Source organism: Archocentrus centrarchus, chromosome 2 (genome assembly GCF_007364275.1).
Source record: "Archocentrus centrarchus isolate MPI-CPG fArcCen1 chromosome 2, fArcCen1, whole genome shotgun sequence".
Taxonomy (NCBI): Eukaryota; Metazoa; Chordata; class Actinopteri; order Cichliformes; family Cichlidae; genus Archocentrus; species Archocentrus centrarchus.
In genome coordinates, this window is record NC_044347.1 from 4,162,404 (window position 1) to 4,180,603 (window position 18,200).

The 18,200-nt window shown below is 41.4% G+C and overlaps 1 long non-coding RNA gene across 2 annotated transcripts; it reads right to left on the reverse strand.

Moving 5' to 3' along the window:
* Positions 1–15,439: 15,439 nt before the first annotated feature.
* Positions 15,440–17,138, reverse strand: LOC115799360 (uncharacterized). Of its 2 annotated transcripts, XR_004021560.1 has the most exons (5): positions 17,038–17,138; positions 16,541–16,687; positions 16,129–16,257; positions 15,906–16,024; positions 15,440–15,724 (listed from the first exon to the last, which is right to left on the reverse strand). It is a non-coding gene; the product is annotated as an uncharacterized LOC115799360 (long non-coding RNA). The 2 variants fall into 2 exon arrangements; XR_004021559.1 differs by having other exon boundaries at positions 15,906–16,257.
* Between the last annotated feature and the right edge of the window lie 1,062 nt (positions 17,139–18,200).

Below are 18,200 nucleotides of genomic sequence, written 5' to 3' on the forward strand. Positions count from 1 at the left end.
GATTACAAATGAATAGGTATGGAATGATGACATCACCACCTACTGACCAATCAGGTCTCCAGAAAATGGCGTCACCATTCTTGGAAGATCTCGTGGACCTGAGTGAGCAGACAGGAGGGTTTAATGCTGTCTGAAGTCCCAGCTAAGCATTAATAATAAATACAGATGTAACTTTATTCCTGGAACTTTATTAACCTTTTTGGCTGCAGGTAAATTTGCATGTTGCTCGACTGTAACTCGTCAGATTCTTCTGTCCTAATGGCAGTAGTGATATTCATGAGTCTGTTAGCTCACACAGCTGCATTTGCTGACTTTTCTTCCTGCCTTCAAATAGGCTGAACTTTATTAATGTGGCTCTTTTCCATTCATACAGTCACTGAGAACACCAGACTTTCCTCTCACACTGCTGATTCATCTCCAGCAGCTCTGTTGCTTTCGTTCTGTGTTGTGTAACTTCTTCATATGTTTTTAATGTTGTCATTTACTCATCTGGTAATCGCTTGTAAAAGCTGCTTGGGATTGTAAAAGGGTAAAAGGGCTTGTAAAAGCTGCTGATGCTGAGATTCATTCACTGAATCCAACATTTCTACAGCCTGTATGCTGTCAGTGTAGGGGATGGAGATCAGCTCAGATAGCTGTGAAATACTGGGTTACATCTTTGTGAGTTCACTTCATCCACACAGAGCAGTAAACCTCAGAGCAGCAGCAGCAGGTCAGCTGATCACAGCCTGCACACCAACATCATTTACTGCAGCTACAACAGAAAGCTGTGAGTCTTCTCCCCATGCAGAGCCACTACAGCTGATCTTAGGGTTCCTCCACCTGCTGAATCCCACTGTAACCCCTGAGTATCCTCATGTTGGTGTTTAGGTGGAGGCACAGTCACCCTCTACTATGGAGGACACAGAGAACAGAGCTGTGTTTAAATTCCCTTTCACAGTTTGTGTCCTACAGAACAGATTCAAGCTGAGTGCATTCATTAGAATTAAAATTTAGATTGGAATAATGTTTCTATTCTCATGTATTATTTTATATTATTACAATAATATATAATGAGGTTCAGTTAGCTTTACACAAAAATAGCAGGTAGAAACGTCCTCCAAAGAACTACTTTTACTTTGTTATTTTGAGTACATTTCAGAGCCTGTACTTTTTTACTTTTACTTAAGTAGAGATGTTGAATGAGTACTTCGACTTTTACCAAAGTATTTTTTAACACAAGTACTTGTACTTCTACTTAAGTACAGAATGTCAGTACTTTTGCCACCTCTGGCCCTGGCACGGGGGTTTCCACTGCTCCTTGGTTTTTGCTGCAGGCTGCAGACACTTGGGTTCTTGTCACCATCCTGTGTTGTGATGTTTGGACTCAACCACACTGCCTGGTTTGGTTTCTACTACTTTCGTTGTCCTTGTTTATAGGTTTGGATGCTGGCTCTCACTGGGGTGCTTTTATTCTTGTTTTTTTTTTTTTTGTAAAAGGGAAAAAGGAAAAAAAAAAATCTTGTGTGATGAGTTGGGCTCACTACGCTGGATTTGTGAGGGATCACGTGCATGTCCTCACAGGTGCATGAATACAGAGAGTGGAGAGAGAGATGGCTGAATCACTCAATGAGGAGGTTGTTTACTGATTTGCTATAATTGATTTCAACTATTTGAATTTGCTTTGTTGCAAAAGCATAAATATTAAAGTAACCTGTTGTTAGCACTGTGGTCACAGACTGAGCAGCGGAAGGAAGCAGGTCAAATTTAAAATCTTGAACCCAAACCTGGCTGGTGATAATGGAGTCTTACTTCCTGAGAGGCGCTGAGGTGTTTGTGGCTTTCTTTACCAGCTGAGCAAAGTCACCACGTGAAGAAGGAAGTGACTGTCAGAGCCATCAGAGAGGAGCTGCTGTCAGACCACTCCATCATGGTTCTCCTGTGGATGATCCTGCTGGAGGTTCTGCTCTGTGCAGAGGCCAAAAACGTGACCGAGGTCAGAGGGCAGCTGGGGGCAGAGGTCACTCTAACCTGCTCCAGTGGGAGTTCAGAGACACACTGGTACATAGAGATCTACAGTCAGCTCAGAGCAGCTATCGGTCGCAGTTTGTCTTCAGTCCCTTCCTACAACTCTCCTGATTTTGAGACCAAGTTTTCAATCCAGGGAAACATCCTGATGATTAAGAACCTGACAGCAGAGGACTGCAGGCTTTACTACTGTGGCATCAAGAGAGACGGCAGCATTCAGTTTGTGGGAACTTTCCACGTCACATCAAGTAAGTATGAGAGTTACTGTGAACATGAAGTCGTTAAAAAGGTAAATTCTCTTGTGTGCTTTGGTATTTTAGTGTCTTGAGTTGATCATTTACATATGTGTTTTGTGTGGGAGTGTTTTTGGACAACATAATTATGTGTGCTAAATATTAAAACCTTACTGGACTCTAACAGGTCCCCTGTTTACAAAAAAATAACTATTTTTTATTTAGTTTTGACTGACAGAATCAGAATCCCAGAATTCCAACATGTTTGTTAATATCTGAAATATTTTACTTATTCTGCTTCAGTGTTTCATGAATTTGGGACCACGTTTGTTCTAAAGTCTGACCTTCACAGGCATTATCATGAGCTAAAATAAACACAAAGGAAACAGCCTTATGAGGTCATTTTTCACAGGTCTGTATGTCCCACCCTTTTTTAAAAATAATTTTAAAAGCTGTCCACTCTCGAGGCCCAGTATTTTTGATCTTGGTTCCCTGCTGTCATGGTCCTGCTTTGAGTTTGTGAAGTTCTGTTTTTGTTGTATTTTCTGGTTGTGTTTCTTAATTTTTCTTATGTTTTCCTTTGGTTTTGTATTCTGGTTTTGGTTATAGTTATTATAGTTATTAGTTTTATTCTGTGTGTCTGCCTCCCCATGTCTTGATTCCTGTTTAGGTCCCTCTGTGTGCCAGTCCTCTTAGGTGTTAAGTCTGCGTGTCCCATGTTGGGTTACTTCCTGTTTTATTTTGACAGTCTTGTGTTCCCTGTGCTTTGTGTTGAGTTTTGCTTCCTCTATGTTGGTAGTTTCATTGGTTTCACCTGTTGTTTCCACTGCTCTGATTACCTGATGTGTATTTAAGTTTTTCTCTGTTCCCTGTTGCATCATCGTTGGTGTTTCTCCCGCCCTGCTGTGTGTTTCCTGGTTTATTTTTTGCCCTCACTTTGATTGTTTTTAGCCACATATTAAAAACACAAACAGGCCTCTTCACAACATTTACTCTGTACAATGAATATCAATAAATTAAATATTAATCATTAAATATGATGCTGAGTTATTTTGGAATCATCTAAATGTGATCTGAGGGTGAGATGTGTCTCCTGTTTACCATAAAGCCAGTAAATATGATCCTGTAGGTTTATGTGGAACCAGCAGCTTTGAATAATGTTTGGTGTGAGTTTGGAAACAGTTGCTCGAGGATATTCCAGGTGTTACTCCTTTGCTTTGTTTGTATTACATGTCCGTCCACTAGGGGCACTGTTATGCGAGGAGTGTTTATGTTTTGGGGGGTTCTGCCTGGTGTACAAGGAATGTTGTTTGCTCGGGTGTGTGACTACGCGGAATAAAGATGGAGTAAAGAAGCAAGTTATCTTTATTGACTAACATTGGTAGCAGAGGATGGTTAGTAACTACAGAGTTCCGCCAACGTTTGAAGAAGGGAAGCCTTACGAAAGCTGGAAGAATGAAGTCAACATTTGGACGAGAGTTACAGATTTGGAGAAGAAAAAGCAAGCGCTTGCTGTCGCCCTGGCGCTGTCTGGAAGAGCGCGGGACACGGCGATGGAAATTCCGGTAGACGATCTAAATAAAGACACGGGAATGACCACATTGTTTGCTAAACTAGATGGCTTGTTTCTAAAAGAGGAAAAGGACAGGATCTATGAGGTGTACTCGGATTTTGACCGTATCATAAAGGAAGTAAACATGTCGATGGCGGACTATATTATTGATTTTGAGCAGCGTTACTCGCGCATGAAGAAATACAACATGGAGCTACCTGACGCGGTTTTGGCCTTTAAGCTTTTGGATACCGCGTGTTTGGATATAACGGATAGACAGTTGGCTTTAACGGCATGCTCAGATGTAACATTTGCTTCTATGAAGTCTGCATTGAAGAGAATATTTGGAGAGAAAAGAGGTGCGGCAGCAGAAGGCATTAGCCAGGAGTCTGTATTTGTAACGGAGCAACGGCGGCAAAAGGGCAAGTACTGGCGGCAAAGTCCCCATCAGAAAACTCCGCAGCCCGGTACAAACCCGCTGGATAAGTACGGACGACGGTCAAAATGTGCAGTGTGCCAAAGTACTTTTCACTGGGCTAAAAACTGCCCGCACAAAGCTGATAGTGTTAAAATTGCTGAGGACACAAACGACGTGGAAGAGTGCAATTTAACTCTGTACACCAAAGAATCACCAACAGATGCAGAAATATTCATGACAGAATGTTTTGACTCTGCAATAATAGGCACTGCTTGCACTAGGACAGTTTGTGGACAAGAGTGGTTGGACAACTACAGTACTATACTCCAAAAGAAAAGTCTGAAGATTATGAAAGAGACAGAAACACAGAGCCACAGGCCCTTCAAGTTTGGTGATGGAAAAATCGTCTGCTCCATCAAAAAGGTAAAAATACCTGCTAAAATTGGCAACACAAAGTGTAATATAGAAACTGAAGTAGTACCTGTTAACATCCCGCTGCTTCTGAGTAAAACCTCATTAAAAAGGGCAGGGACTGTTTTGGACATGGATAGGGACAGTGCAGTGATGTTCAACCAGCCTGTCAAACTGGACTTTACCAGTTCAGGTCATTACTGCGTGAACATTGTGGACAGTGAAAATCTTATTCACTTTGATGAGCGATTAGAAACTACTGAGGAAAAAATACTGACTGCAACAGACAAAATGGACATAAGTGAAAAGATGAAAGTTCTGGAGAAACTTCATAAACAGTTTGGACACGCCTCTGCTGATAAAATACAGAGACTTTTGACTAATTCTGGCAACAAAGACACAGAATGTGGTAGCCTGCTGAAAAGGGTTGTGGACCAGTGTGAAGTGTGTCAAAGGTATTGTAAGATCAAACCAAAACCTGCTGTCGGCTTACCATTGGCATCTACATACAATGAAACAGTTGCCGTAGATCTGCACGAACTTGAACCTGGGGTTTGGTACCTACACATTATTGACCAGTTCACCCGTTTCAGTGCTGGTAGTGTCTTAACCACCAAGAGGTCTTCTGAAATAGTCAAACGTTTTATACATGATTGGATCAGTGTGCATGGCCCACCACAAAAGTTGTTCAGTGATAATGGTGGTGAATTTAATAACGAGGAAGTGAGAGACATGGCCGAGAACTTTAATATTGAAGTTAAGACAACACCTGCTTACAGTCCATGGAGCAATGGACTGTTAGAGCGCCATAATCAAACTCTGACGGAGATCCTACTGAAAGTCAAAGCAAGTACTGGATGTGACTGGAGCACTGCTATGGCCTGGGCCCTGATGGCAAAGAACTCCATGCAAAGTGTCCATGGATACAGCCCACATCAACTGGTGTTCGGCCAGAATCCCAACCTGCCCTCTGTATTAACAGATAAAGCTCCAGCTCTAGAGGGCACCACCAAGAGTGAATGGGTTGCCAAGCACATTTCAGCCCTGCATGTTGCAAGAAAAGCTTTTACGGAAGCAGAATGTTCAGAAAGGATACGCAGAGCACTAAAGAAACAGCTGCGGCCCGTAGACGAGCGATATCAAGCTGGAGACAAAGTCTTTTACAAAAGAGTGGATTGTCCAGAATGGAAAGGACCAGGAGTGGTGATTGGTCAAGATGGTGCAGTTGTTTTTGTTAGACACGGAGGCATCTGTGTCAGAGTGCATCAACTCAGATTGAGAAAAGTTACTCACGAGAATGAAGCACCTCACTCTACATGCAATGAAGAGCATAATCAAGGACAACATACAGTGGACATCATTGAAGAGAATGTAGGAGAAGACATTATTGCAGAAAATCCTGAGAATTATCCTTTGCCTGCTCCTGAAAATGCAGAGGCCAAGAGACAGCACAATGGGAACACCATCATAAAGATAGGTCAAATTGTGACATTCAGAAATGCAGAGGGGGTCTCACAAAAGGCCAGAGTTGTGGGGCGTGCAGGTAAAGCAACTGGGAAATACAAGAACTGGTTTAACTTGGTGCTGCTTGAGCCTGCAGAAGTGGCTGGCAACAGTGAATCAGCTGATCTGTCACAGTTGGAGGATCTTCACGTCCAGGCAGATGCTGAGGATACGGATACGCACGAGAATGTTTTTGTGAGCAAGGACATGTCGTTTGATGAAGCAAAGGAAAATGAAATAAAAAGCTGGAAACAGAACCACGTGTTTGAAGAAATGGAGGACAAAGGACAAAAGTGCGTCTCCACCCGTTGGGTGTGCACTCTCAAAGAGACTGAAAATGGAATAATACCAAAAGCAAGACTTGTTGCACGAGGATTTGAGGAGCTACAAGCTTCTGACCTACAAAAGGACTCTCCAACCTGTGCCTCAGAGTCACTGAGACTTCTGGTGGCAGTTATATGTCAAAAACAATGGGAACTTCACTCTATGGACATTAAATCTGCCTTTTTGCAAGGTATGCAACTGTCCAGAGACATTTTCATCAAACCTCCCCCAGAGGCCAATAGAACAGGTGTGCTTTGGAAACTAAAAAAATGTGTGTATGGTCTAGCTGATGCTTCATTGTATTGGTATAACAGGGTAAAAAGCATCATGATGGAAGCAGGAGGCATCATGTCTAAGGTGGACCCTGCAGTTTTCTATTGGCTGGATGAGCACAAAAATGTATCTGGTGTACTTGCTTGTCATGTTGATGATTTTATATGGGGTGGATCACACATGTTTGCAGAGTCAGTCATACCCCACCTGAGATCAAAGTTTGATGTCGGTCGTGAAGCACACAATAGTTTTTCGTATGTGGGGGTAGATCTTGTTACTGAAGGTCAGAAGGTACAAATACACCAAGAAACATACATTCAGCACCTGCAGTCCATACACCTCTCACCCTCACGAGCAGCAGAGTCAGCTTCACCTCTCACTGTAAAGGAGACAGAGCAGCTCAGATCAAAGATAGGCCAACTTCAGTGGGTGGCAAGACAGAGCAGGCCTGATGTCATGTTCGATGCTAGTAATTTAGCATCGGGTCTCAAGCATGCTACAGTACAGACCATTAAAGAAGCAAACAGAGTTGTGTGTAAGCTCAAGGCCAAGTCAGTTGAATTGAATTTTCAACACCTTGGGGAAGACAGTAACTTAAAGATGGTTACATTCACTGATGCATCTCTTGGAAATCTTTCAGATGGGGGTACTCAAGGTGGGCACTTCATTGTTTTAATGGGTGACAATGGGCGGTTCTCTCCCATTTCATGGCAGTCAAAGAGAATTAAGAGAGTTGTCAGAAGCACACTGGCAGGTGAAACACTCCCAATGTCTGAGGGGATCGATAATGCCATTTTTCTTTCCACACTCTTTTCTGAACTCAGTGACGGTAGTACTGCTTGTCCTCCACCAATATTCTGTGTGACCGATAACTTCTCTCTTGTAGATGCTCTTAAGTCAACTAAGTTTGTTACAGAGAAAAGGTTACGCCTGGAAATCAGTTTGATTAAAGAGCTGGTGCAAACTGAGAAAGTTCAAGTGTTGTGGTCTCAAACAAAAGACCAACTCTCAGATTGTTTAACAAAGAGGGGAGCATCCACAACCTCACTCCTTAAGGCTCTTTATGAAGGACATTGGGTTCTTCCATAAATTTATTCGCAAGATGTTTCGCATTCTACCAGGTTGGAACTGGTCTAACAAAAGAAAGAAGAAAAAAAATCCTTAATGGTTGTGTTTTGTCATGAGTTTTAATATATACATCTTTGTTTCTTTTTCTTTTAAGAAAAGTGGGAGATTGTTACTCCTTTGCTTTGTTTGTATTACATGTCCATCCACTAGGGGCACTGTTATGCGAGGAGTGTTTATGTTTTGGGGGGTTCTGCCTGGTGTACAGGGAATGTTGTTTGTTCGGGTGTGTGACTACGCGGAATAAAGATGGAGTAAAGAAGCAAGTTATCTTTATTGACTAACACCAGGAACTTGTTGCCGTGTTGATCAGCAGAATCGTTGACTTGTCTCTTCAGTCCAGATTAATTTACCATCTCACAGTCAGTGCTGTGATAATCGTCACTACGCTGACACTAAGCTTTCTTTGACCTGTCTGTGCTCCAAACATCTGCTGTGTGTGTGACTTTTAAAGGTTCAGAGAAACTATTTAGTCCAACTTCATGAAGCAACACTTTATTTACTGACTGTAAACAGTGGCAACAATAATTGTTTCATTGGAGACGTGGATCTTCTCATGGACGGAGTTCATTAGTCTCTGTCTGTAGAGTCATCAGCCTGTTTTACTGAGTAAAGATCTGTCAGAGGACACAAAGTAAAATCAGTCAGAAGAATCTGTGGATATTATGAGAAACCTTCATTATAGAAGTTATGTCTGCACACTGCTCTAAATTTCTAATATTTGATTCTTGTTTAACTTTATTGAAGCCTGATGAACTGCAGCAGTGAAGAAAATTTGACTCATTAATGTGTCTCAGCTCATTTTCGCTGCTTTTTCTCAGATGTTACTGAGCCGACCAACATCCCACAGAACAACTGCATCACGAGTCAGCTCATCATCATATGTGGCTCAGTGACCGCCTCCATCCTTCTAATATTCAGTGAGTGTGTTACTGTTTAGTTCAGTGTGTTCAAACTGTAAATAACCACTGTTAGACAAATCACAGCATTCACAGCTCACACAGCATGTATGAGATCACAGAGGAGCGCAGACACGATCAGAGTCTCAGAGTTAAAGAGAACAAAACCAAATTCAATGAAAACAAACTGATGGACATGATGTATGTACTAACCAGTCTTCGCTTTAAGCTGCTCGCTCTTCTTCACCTCTGTGGGCTCTCTGTTACTGTGGATGGTTGACCCCAGGTACTCACCATCTCTACTCCCTGCATGTTCTCACTTCCATCTGTCTCCCTCTCATTCACTCACATATTCTGTCTCACTCCTCTCTTTAATTCCTCTTCTCCAAGCGTACCTCCACCTCTCCAGGCTCTCCTCCACCTGCTCCCAGCTCTCGCTGCAGATCACAGTGTCGTCTGCAAACATCAAAGCCCACAGAGGCTCCTGCCTGAGCTCCTGTGTCAGCCTGACCCTCACCACTGCAATCAAGATCCCACCCCCACCTACAGCACACCTCATTACTGTCTCACTGTATTCATACAGTCATCCAAATACTGGAGCTCGGCCATGACCCACACACTTATATATGAATATGAATAGTGTATGTTTTCAGAACAGTGTTGATCAAACCTAACTCGATTTAACCAGTTTAGGCTGTGACTAACCACTCATATAAACTAGGAAGCAGCTTTCTGCTGCATGCACAGAAGCCAGTGCGTTATAGCTGGATCAGTTCATTTAATTTGCTCTTTGCTGGGAATCAGCCTAAAGATCAGTATCACATATGCATCATGAGACACGCTGTCAGACTGTGAGTTTGAAGGTGTACTAACTTCGTGCTCTGTTGGCAGCTTTTGTTTCCATATTGCTGTGCTTGAGGAGGAAGAAAAGCTGCAGCAGGCAGGACAAAGATTTACAGCACATCTATGATGTTCCACAGGCTGTGCAGGTAACCATCACACTGCTGTTACTGACAAATAACATCACTGTGTGTACTACTGTTAACACTACTACCTGTGTATTACTAGTTTGCCACACTAATGATGTGTGTTCTGTTTCAGCAGAAGGTGATCCGCTCCCAACCAGAGACACACAACTGAAAACAGTCTTCATCCTTCATCAGGAGCTGGACATGATTGTTTTGGGGTTTTTTTGTTTTGTTTTATGGGGGGTATTAACATTTAAAGAATATGAATAATAACTGTTAGAAAACATCTGCCTGGTTATGAAGAAAACATGACATTTATATCAACATTTAATGTTTGTATTTGAAAAATAAAGTATAAGCTGCATCATTTGAACATGTGAAGTGCATTTTGTACAAACTAAGTTTGAAAAGGACAGTTTTTAAAGGTTCAGTTTGCTGTGCTGCACTGAAGCAGCAGTAATAGAGTAACACCTGTGACAGAAGCAGTTTTAGTATCATGAGTACAATCAGCAGCATCAGGAGTCGCAGCTTCATGAAACAGTAGTGGGGCGGGCAGATGCAGACTCAGCTTTACTGCCTCATACAGAACAGGCCTGAGTCCAACAGACTGAAACAAGGAGCGAGGAGACACAACTACCACGAAGGAGGACACAACAAGGAACTTAAGAAAGCTGAGGGCTTAAATACTCAGAGGAGGGTAACCAGGAACACAGCAAACAGCAGGTGAACCTAATCAAACTAATGAGACAGAGAGGAAGCCAAACTACACACAACACACAGCGAGCAAAATACACCAGGAAATGACTGAAGAGGAGAGCAGACTGACACACTGAGGGAGAACCACAAACACCAGAACAGAAACTAAACACAACTGAAACACTGAGGACAGAAGTATTAGTACAGAACAGTAAAATCAGTCATTCTGACAGACTTAAAATAAAAACTGTGATTACACTGGTTTTATGTAATGAGTTTAGTTGTATTTGTCTGTCTTTCCTGTTCTCACAGTAAAAGTTAGAGTAGTTGTACTTCAGTGGTTGTGTGTTGCTGAACCACTTGGGTGCAGAAGACTGTGTTACAGACTCCAGTCTGTAGATTGTTCTGCAGTGACAGCTTCAAGATGGAGAAACATAATCAGTTCAGAAACATTAAAATGACCTTTGGTCTGTTTATTCAAATAATATCAACTAAAAACAGTGACTGTGTCACTCTGTGTCACTGGAGAACTTTCTGTGAGCTCAGGTACAACCAATACTGTGAAATCACTGAAAATTCATCATTCAGGAGGAACAGCTGACAATCAGCCTGAAAACACACTCAGATTCCTGCTGCAGACTCAAAGATGTTTCAGTTCCTGTGAGAGTTCCTTGGTTTTTGTGGTTTGTCATCAGAAGCTGCACAGACGTTCACCTCTGAAACAGGAAGTGTAGATCACATCTCTGTCAGAGCCATCAGAGCTGAGCTGCTGTCAGACCACTCCGATCATGGTTCTCCTGTGGATGATCCTGCTGGAGGTTCTGCTCTGTGCAGAGGCCGAAAACGTGACCGAGGTCAGAGGGCAGCTGGGGGCAGAGGTCACTCTAACCTGCTCCAATGGGAGTTCAGACACACAGGTACATAGAGATCCACAGTCAGTTCAGAGCAGGTATCGGACGCAGTTTGTCTTCAGTCCCTTCCTACCACTCTCCTGATTTAGAGACCAAGTTTTCAATCCTGGGAAACATCCTGATGATTAAGAACCTGACAGCAGAGGACTGCAGGCTTTACTACTGTGGCATCAAGAGAGACGGCAGCATTCAGTTTGTGGAAACTTTCCACCTCGTCTCAGGTAACGACAAAGTTTTGTTGTTTGTTTGTTTTATAATTTCCCAGTCAAACAGTGTTGGGGGAATAATTACATATGCACAGATTCTCACGTGTGACTTTGATGAACACATGTTTCCAGTGACGTCTGGGGCCAGAACAACCCTGCAGATTTCCATATCTGTGGAAAGCTGGATCATGGAAAAAGGAAACATGTAGTGCAGATGTGGATCAGTGTGTTTGAAATTTAATCATAGCTCATTTACTTTGGTACGTGGTGTCACAGTCCTGCAGTTCAGTGTGTCAAATATATATTTATTTTGTGGTTAATGTCAGCTTCTGTTTGTCCACGTTGGTGGAAACCATAGACTGAGACACAACTTCCTGATCTCAGTGACCACATTTCATTAAAAACAGAGAAATAAAAGCCCATGACCACTGCTTCCTCCGCACTACGGTGAGGATTCAGTTATTATCACTTTGTTTTTATTCAGAGAATTTGGAGCCTTTGCTGCACTCAAACATGAACACTTACGTAGAAGAACCATGAGAGTTCAAACTAAGTGCCTGAAACACAACTCTTATCTAACTTCATTACAGTATGTTTGAACCTTTAACAGTACTAGGGCCTGTATCCAGACCAGGATTGTTGAAGGGTTAACTTGCTGTCATTTCACAAAGGTGAATGCTAACCATGGTGTGGTGGTCCTGACCCACTGCAAACCGGACAGTGATGACCTGCTGGAGGTTAAAATACAGATAAATGTGTCTGATGTAAGCAGCAGCTCTTTCTTTACTTCACATTCAGATCACACATCACCTCCAGCTGCTTGCTGGTCTCCTCACATCTTTATTTTATTAATCATTGTCACTTTTCTCTGTCCAGATGTCACTCCAACGATTGCCACTGAGAAACAAAGTGAACTCCAGCAGAGTGATCCTCTCACCTTCATCTCTCTGAGCCTGAACGCTGTGCTCGTTTTCATGGTGATCTGTGAGTACATCACTTCCTGTAAACCTTTGATCTGTCTCATCTTCCATTAACACCAACATGTCTTCACAGCCTCAGCATCACAGTTACATGCATGTATCCACTGGATCATGTGACACAGCAGTAATTAAAGCCACCAGCACAAATGCAGCACTTATAAATGTTAGAAGCTGATAAAACAGAGTTGCAGCAGCATTTCATGGAGAATTAGACATGCTTATTTATCACAGAGGCTGCGCTGTGTGGAGTATCCTCCTCTGCACCTGTGCTGCTGGTCTCCAGGTGTTGTGTCTCATCTTGAAAGGTGTCTCTGCTGGTGATCACACACAGAGGAGAAATGTGCTGTTTGTGATCAGTGCTGATTTGAGTGTGAAGCTGCAGTGACTCCCTGATGGTGTGTTGGCAGGTCTGAGTTGTGTCTCAGTGTCTCTGAAGAGGAGAATCAGCAGGTATCAGGCAAACCTCCCTCCAGCTGGGACCAGCCTGGAGGCTCCACAGGTAACTCAGAGAGCTCCAGGTGACCCTGCAGCTGCAGCTCGTTGTTCTCCTGCAGTCGTACTTTGTCTGTACTCAGTACTCGTGTTGTGTTTCAGAAGAAACAGCTCCCCCCTCCACCTGCTCCTCCTAAAGGCTGCATTTACTATAAGGTTCAGCTTCCTGGATCCACCCTGCATCGAACCTGATGGGCACACCTGGACAGGTGGATGATACCTGCTGAATTCTGGTGGGTGGAGGTCAGACTGATCACTGAGGACCTGCTGATCCTGTCAGCTTTCAGTTTTTGGACCAACAACCATCGAGTTCTGCATGGAGAAAATCCAGAAATTGATGAACTTTTAATGAAACCAGATTAATTTCAGTAATACATAATCGAGCTGAGCTGTGACAGGTTTTAGCATTTAAAGTGTGCATTATGTTAAAATAAAGCACAAACATTTCAAAGGTGTTCACATAATTCATCAATAACTGAGGTTCACACTGGTGTTTAACATTGAACCTGCTGACTGAGCCTGTGGAGTCTGACATGTTGCTCTCTGTGTTGTTTTGCAGTTTCTCTGAACATTGTCTTCCTCCTCCTGGTGTGTGTGGAGCTGACTGTGTCATGTCTGGTTGTGGGTTTGATGGTTTCAGTTTGCTGAGCTCTGGTTTCTGTTTCTGCAGCAGCAACCGCAAATTAATTATCACAACACATACAAAATAACAACAAATGTCTCAGGTCCTTTTGTTCTCCACTGTGGTGGGTTTGTGTCTATTTTCATGAGGTTGTTTTTATGATCAATCTGTGTGTTTGTGTCCATTTAAAGTCAGCCTGGAACCCACCGGCTGTCATGTGATGATTTTACAGAACTCAGGTCAGTGTTTCAGGACTTTCAGTGACGCCCTGACTGTGTGTGCTGATTAATTTTTATGAAAGGTGGTCAGTGATTTTTAAGGTTTTTTTTTTTTTGGAGGGGGGGTTGTCTTGCAGTTACAATCCAGTTTTCTGTCTGTATTTTTACCTTGAACTGTTTTACCTGCTAAAACACTGGTCTCACTGGTCTCACTGGTCAGTGGATACCCAGAGGTACCATTACTACATGCTCATATTAAACCCGTTGTTCATAAAGATGAGTCTGAGGCTGTTGTTGTGTCTTCAGTGATTTTGAGTTTGAAGAATAAGGTGGATAAAAAACAGCCCGTTCAGGCTTATTTAGTGTGTTGGTGTTTTCTTGAGGAATTTCCCCTGAAGAACTGATTGAGTTCAGAATAGAAACTCTTCACAAAAGGAAGTGAGAGGAAATCAGTCAAAGGGAACTTTATTAGATACACAAAGGATCTGAAACCATCATAAAGGGCAGAGAGAGACTGGTGGAAGCAGAATGTGACAGTATGGGCAGCGAGTTATTTAAGACCAATTTAGACCAATAATTCTTTTTGCATATGAAACCACTAAGATGTCAAAGAGTCCACTTCCAATAATGGTTTGCAGAACTCAAGCAAAAAGCATAGATCCAGGTGCTTTCCCTTAGCAAAAAGAAGTTTATTCAAGTGTACTATGAGTATACTTATTTTTTACTAAACCTGAGAAAGTATACTTGAAGGTCACTTTTTATAAACTATATTTTATATACTTAAGAATAGTATAATGAAGTATACTTGGCTTATACTGAAAAGTATAAACAAAAGTCTAAGACTAAGTACATTAATACTAAGACTTACACTTATACTTTAATACTAAAACTTGGACTTATACTTTAGTATACTTTTTACATCTTTCTGCCACAAAGTACTAATACTTACTATATCTTGCTCCAAGTGCATAATAAGGTCAAGTCATTGACTCATGCTTAACATTTAATTTATATATTGATAATATAATGCTGGAGTTTAAAACTTTACAGTATATAGTATGTGTGCTCAATTGCATTATCTTTATGTACCTTAAAAATCATACACAAAAACAGAAAACCTTTGACTTGACTTTATTGATCAAGCGAGTCCCTTTCATAAGGGTTTGGCAATGGTGTTATGTACATAGCATCAGCTGTTTCAACAAGAACACATTTTGTTTTGATCATGTCAGGCCAGACAGCATTAACAGTTTCAGCTTTTTTCACAACATGTACGAAAGTACTTTGTACACTGATGTGTGAATCTTTACATATTTAATAAGTATAACTGATTTAATAAGTACCTCAACTAAAACACAACATAGTTTGCCACATGAACAAAAAGCAGGGATTTGATGTGAACATGTTTGTTTAAAAATAACTAAGTCAGTAATTAAACAAAATGTACCATCTTTCAAGCATGCAGCACTATTGTGTCTCTTCTTTAGTCTGTCATAGTTTTGACTGTGATACACAAGTCCATTTACCAAAAAACAGTTCTAAGACCAAAAGCAGTTGCTTAGATTTCCACAATGGCAAGCCTATGACATTTTTATACTTGTTTGCACCGGGGGGTGACCAAAACCTCTGACATTTCCATTTAGCATTTCACAATTTTCTGTTTTCCTTTTACTACAGTAAAGTTCTTCAACAAAAGACTGAATTGAATGTGAGGGTGGAATCAAACCTGGAAACATTAGATTGAACAGTTTCAGTAAATGAGTAAGTGCTTTGCCTGTTAAGTTGTTATGCAGCACATAGGACATCAGCATCAATAAACTTTCTCCCTTTGAAACAGGTGCACCAGGATATAGGGGCTTGTCACCATCTGTGTGGTCTTCAATGCCCTATGGATATAGGAAAAAAAGATAGAAAAAGCATGTATAAATTAGAACGAGTAACAGTTAACACATACAGTGTGTATTATCATCATTATTATTATGTAGTACTGTCTCCAAATGTTCCAATTGTATGTAATGTGCGAATAGTAACTACTAACAATGTGTTATTGAACCACTGTCTACATACCACTGGAAATTCAGGTTCATTTCCTCTTGTACTCCCCTCCATCACGTTTTCGTCATCAGCATGGTTTTCAGCTTCATCAATGGCAGCACCAATCAAGTCCTCTTCAGAATGTGGCAGAGCTTCATCATTTTACAAGTTGACAAGGGAAAAAGATAACTTGAAGTAATTAATTAAAAGATTAAAGGAAGCGTATATAAACTAACCCATAGAATGGTGCATTCACCTCTGAGACGTCCACATCCAACTGGCTTGTGGTTGGTTTCTCAGTGTCGAGTTCATCGTCTTCATTTTCACTGCTGGAAGTGTTACTCCAGTGGTCTTCTGTGTCAGTGTGGTTATCTATATTATCATTCTACATGTGAACAAAGAAAAGAGAATAAAAAAAATGTAACTTTTGCTTTTTTGTTAGCAATGTGGTCATTTGTCTACACTTTGGTTCAGCTAGAGGATAGCTCAAAATGCACATAAGTGTGGTATGAATGTGCCCAACCATTACAGCAAACCTCTAACTAAATGTATTGGAAAATGTGTGCACTGTTGACACTTCCGTGAGAGTGTCACTGAAGGCCCTCTGAAGCATATTACTATGCTAACAAACTTGGCCTAGTGTATTCCCCCACCCTACCCCAATGTACCTCTTGAATGTCCATATCCAACAGGCTGTCCGTGGAAGAGCTCTCACTATCAAATTCATCTTCACTGCTAGAATTGAGTTCTTCCTCTCCACTGGTCGAAGTGTAAGTCATGTGACCATCTGTGTTGATGTCATCATGACTGATATTCTACAGTTTAACAAGAGAAAGACAATGAACAACTGAATGAATTAACTCCCTTTATGTCAAGTCTAATCATCAAATCATAAACAGAGTAAGTGTAAACTTTAATTTTCTGACAACTTCAGTGCTTTCCACCTCAACTGCTTATTGTGTCATGGGAGAAAAATAAGTCAGTGATGTGGCATATGACAGGTGCTTATGATAATGTACCTAGTTGGGGAGCTGAAAGCACAATTTAGGAAAGATTCTTAAACTTTAATCAAGCAGGATATGAAGATTACCCAGATACATGGGGGAATGTATACTGGCAACACAACAATTCCACTTAGACTGAAACTGTGCTTTTGCATATTTACCTGTTGAAGGGCAGAATCCAAAAGCCTAGGTGTGGAAGAGCTCCTACTGTTGACATCATCTGTAACTTCTCTATGGGAAGCAGTGGGCTGACTAATGTGATCTTGTGAGTTGTCCTGTAGTTCTGCCCTATCCTGAAAAGGTGGGGTGTTCAAACATAAATGTAAATTATTACTCAGGTCCTTTCATTCCCTTTGGGTATACTGAGTGCATTTAAGATCATCCCAACATATTTTGGGAAGTTGCCTCCGCATGAGACTGTACATAATGCATGGGTATCAATTGTCTTTGAAATTAAAACCAGATTCAACATTCCCTATTATGCCAACTTCATTGAAAAGAAATCTCACCTGCATTGTAAGCAGCTAGCTGCTAGCTGTGTTCAGATCTTACACATCAAACATTAAAACATAACAGTTTTAATAGACTCCTTGCATATAAACATTTTTACTACGGCTCACTTACTTCTGGTTACATTGGCTGCGTAACAATCACTGTAAAAGACAACTCACACAAACTTGCATTCGGACATTAGCTTACAAGTCTGTCACTCATAGTCAAACAAAAACAACAGCTTTTAACGACTGAATATGTGCCTATACTGATTCCTGAAGTCAAACACCGTGGGTGTGCAGGTCAGGTATAATGAACTAAACTTAATAACACAATAAAGTGAAATTTTCTTATACTCCCATACTGAAGCATTGAAATCTGAAAAAAGAGACTCACAAATCACACAGACAAACAATTGCTGGCAGGGAGAGCTGGGATCTGCCAAGTGTGGAAAAAGGTCCACACCTGGCTTCAACCTGACATTTATAGGTTTTGGCTAATTCAGTCTCCTCCTGCTTCCTGTTTCTGCCTAATCAGCACCACTTCCAGTCACGGTCTTCATAACAAAAATGACTAATTTAATGTTTTAAAATGGTCTCAAAACACAGTAATGACACAAAGCTTTTGTTGCCTTGTTTTCATTCCCTTTACAGAGCTTCCAGCAGTAGTGACAATGCTGAAAGAGATCTTAGAAAAAAATCACTGTTCAGATCTCAACTCCTGCTTCCACCTGGTCAACACCCACACCAGACCAACAAGTTTGACCACCCGCCTCTCCTCAAGTGTTGTCTGACCCTCATAATATGGTAAATACCTCAAAATGCATTGATAG